Genomic DNA, 3761 nt, shown 5'->3' with positions numbered 1-3761 from the left:
GTGTGGCCACGCTCCCCCTGCCAAGTTTGCCTTCCCCACCGACCTCGGCTTTGGGATCCTCCACGGGGCCAGCCTTCACCACTTAGGGGACGTGAAGGGGCCTCCCCTCCTTGTGTCCCAGCCAGTCTCTGCTCTGTCTCCTCTGAAGGCCCCAGCTCGGAGCTCTCAGTGTCTCTCTGTGATGAGATAATTTACATTTTCTGTTCTTTTTCTTTTTCAGCAAAAAGGGGGCACTTAAAGTGAAATATCTCTTGCCACACTGTTAATAAGGATTCATAAAAGTGAACTGTTCACCTTGTCTGTCGGCAGGCAGTTATGACAAATCAATAGTGCACAGAGGAACCCTGCTTCTCGTGTCTGACGCTGCCTCTTCAGTGGCACAGGAGGGCGGGAGCACCCTGCCCTCCTCAAACACCCCACTGGGAGCCTGGTGCGTTTGCAAACATGGGGCCCCTTGGCCCAGGTGACAGCCCAGATCAAAAGTCAATGCAGACAGCTGTCATTTGGGGTAGAAAAAGCTGCCTGGCCCTACACCCTGACTGCTTTCTTCCCCAGTACCGCCAGGAGAGCATGGGTCATAGGCCACTTCTTCTAGGAAACCTTTCCAGACTGACGCGTTCACTTATTCACTCAACAAACACATATGGAGGCCCCTACTATGTGGCAGGCCCATGCTGGGCACACAGAGGTGACGCAACATGGTCCCTGCTTTCTACAGTGGAGAAGAAAGACAGATAAACAAAGAAGGGTGAGGGGTACTTCTGCAGGGGGCACTCGGGGATGGTTGGGGCCCAGAGGGGACCCCTGACCCAGTCTAAGGGGTGGGGTGCTCAGAGAGGCTCCCTAGAGGATCTCTGTCTCTGTTCAGAGTCCAGGGAGCATGGGGGTGAGCCAGATGGAGGACAGGAGGAAGGCCATGCCAAGCAGAAGGAACAGCCCCGTGCAAAGGCCCAGAGACAAGGGGAGGGAAGGCAGGTGGGTCTGGGGCATCAGAGGTTTGGTCTGACTGGAGCACATGGTCAGAGAGGAGATGAGATGGGAAGGTGGGCAGCAGCTGGCCATGGAGGGCCTTGCAGACCCCACTGAGGAATGGGACCTGCCAGGGGCTGACACCTCTGGATGGTGGTATTTGAGGGTGAGTTTTAATTTGTCTTTGAAATTACCTCTTTCTTAATTTTTCTATCATGAACATGTGTTACCTTTGTAATAACTTAAAAATAACACTAAAAATTACAGCAGAAGGGAAAAAAGGGAGAAAGAGAAGAAGTAGCAATAGTAGTGATCATGGCAGCAACAGTAATAGTAATATTGGTAATAGTGGTAATAGTAGCAGTACTGGTAGTAATAGCAGCAATAGTGGTGGTAGTTATAATAAGAGTAGTGATAGTGGAAGTAATAGTAGTAATAGTATTAATAGTACTAGGAATAGTAGTAATAGTGGTGGTGGCAATAGTAACAGTGGTAATAGTACTGATAATATCAGTAATGGTGGTAGTAAGAGTAGTAGCAGTATTGGTGGCAGTAAAAGCAACAGTAGCAATAGTGGTGAAAATAACAGTAATAGTATAGTAACAGTGGTGGTGGCAATAATAGTAATAGTGGTAATAGTGACAATAGTGTAATATTACTAGTAATAGTGATAGTAATAGTAGTGGCAGTAATAGTAATAGTAGTAATTGGTCTGGGGTGACAGGCCTCTCATCACCACTTTTCCAACACTGAGAAACTTAATTGTCTCTCTTCCCAGCTCTTAGAATCCTCAACAGTCAGAATTTTCCTCTATCTTTTGTTTTCTCCATCTACTCATCAACCACCCACCACCCACCCACCCATCCATCCATCCACCCATTTCTCCCTCATCTATCCATCCATCTGTTCTCCGATTTTTTTTTTTTTGGGGCCTCGCCACACAGCTTGCAGGATCTTAATTCCCCAACAAGGGATCAAACCCTGGGCCACGACAGTGAAAGTGCCAAGTCCTAATCACTGGACAGCCAGGGAATTCCCCATTCTCCTATTTTTATTTTTTGTTGTAAAAGGTTTCCTTGATTTGGGACTTCCCTAGTGGTCCAGTGGTTAAGACTCTGCACTCCTAATGCAAGGGGCCCAGGTTCGATCCCTGGTCAGGGAACTAGATCCTGCATGCCTCAACTAAAAGATCCCACATGCAGCAACTAAAGACCCCACCTGCTGCAACTAAGACCCAGTGTAGCCAAATAAATAAATAAATAAATAAAAATTAAAAGCAAAAGTTTCCTTGATTAAAGTTCACCAAATGTTAATTTCTGGGTAGAGGAATCTTGAGTGTTTTTTTCCCCCTCTAATCTTTGCACTTTTCCATAGTGTTTGAATTTTTACACCACACATCCATCATATGTGTTTGCATAAAAATGATATACTCATAAAAATAAACAAGCATACCAAAATAGAAAACACACCCAAGATTTCACATTTCTTTCTCTGGTGGAAGTCAGCCGCCATGAAAGAAGCCTGACTACTCTGAGACCGCCATGCTGTGAGGAAGCCCAAGCTAGCTAAGTGGAGAGGCTGTATAGAAAGGAGGGAGATATCGAAGAAGCTCCAGCTGTCCCAGCCATTGAGCCCAGGCATCAGATATGCGAGTGAGCGAGCCATGTTGGACATTTCAGTCCCAGCACATGCAACTTGGAGAAGAACCAAGGAGCCCATTTGGCAGCCAGAACTGCCACCCCAGACATATTTCTAGTCTTTCAAACCACTCCAAATTAGGACCCAGTCATTGGTGAGCAAACACAAGCTATCCCTTCTGGGCTCTGCCTTGGTCAACATACCAAAACAGTTATTTTTTAAACATACACACACACAATTAAGACCTGGATTTGAATTCCGGCTCTGACACGGTTTGGGTATGACCATGGGCAAGTCCCTTTACTTTTATGGTCTCAGTTTCTCTATCAGTGGAACAGGAGCTGGATGGCAGTAAGTGATCACACTGCTGGTTTCTCCGAGATCTCTTACTCATCATGTCAGGAAGGCAGCATCATGGGGTGATACTAACTTGGGCTTTGCAGTCAGAGTCCCAAGTTCAAGCCTTGGCTCTGGCATTTATGAGCATGTGACCTTGATTCTCTATGCAATGCTTAGCTTTTTTAAAAAATTTTCTGTTTGGCTTTTCTATCTTGATGAAAAATATGTGATGTTGAGGGACTTCCCTGGTGGCCCAGTGGTTAAGAATCTGCCTGCCGATGCAGGGGACATGGGTTCGAGCCCTGGTCCCGGAAGATCCCACATGCCGCAGAGCAACTAAGCCCATGCAGCACAACTACTGAGCCTGCACTCTAGAGCCCGCGAGCCACAACTACTGAGCCCATGTGCCGCAACTACTGAAGCCCGTGCACCCAGAGCCCGTGCTCTGCCACAAGAGAAGGCACCGCAGTGAGAAGTCCTCTCACCGCAACGAAGAGAAGCCCCCGCTCGCCACAACTAGAGAAAGCCCGCGCACGGCAACGAAGACCCAATGCAGCCAAAAATAAATTTAAAAAAAAAAGTGATGTTGTGTGTCACTGCCAACAGAACTGTGGCTAATGCTACCCAATTATATTGCTGGTACTTTTGACGGTTCAAACATGTTTCGACAATTTTAAAATAAAGGTTCCCTCTGCGAAGTTGTTGGGGGGATGCAGTTGCCCCCCTCCCATACCTTGAGCCTGGATTCGCAAACTAAGTGTGCTGGGGTTCAGGAGACCTCTTAGGCAGCCTGTACCCCAACCAAACAGGCTAGG

The 3761-nt window shown here is 47.3% G+C and overlaps 1 non-coding gene across 1 annotated transcript; it reads left to right on the top strand.

Annotated features, from left to right (window-relative positions):
- The first annotated feature begins 2058 nt into the window (after positions 1-2058).
- On the top strand, positions 2059-2131 carry TRNAR-CCU (transfer RNA arginine (anticodon CCU)). The gene has a single exon. It is a non-coding gene; the product is annotated as a tRNA-Arg (tRNA).
- Positions 2132-3761: the final 1630 nt, after the last annotated feature.

The sequence above is a fragment of the Balaenoptera acutorostrata genome, chromosome 13, assembly GCF_949987535.1.
Source record: "Balaenoptera acutorostrata chromosome 13, mBalAcu1.1, whole genome shotgun sequence".
Lineage (NCBI taxonomy): Eukaryota > Metazoa > Chordata > Mammalia > Artiodactyla > Balaenopteridae > Balaenoptera > Balaenoptera acutorostrata.
This window is presented reverse-complemented; position numbering and strand designations above follow the sequence as displayed.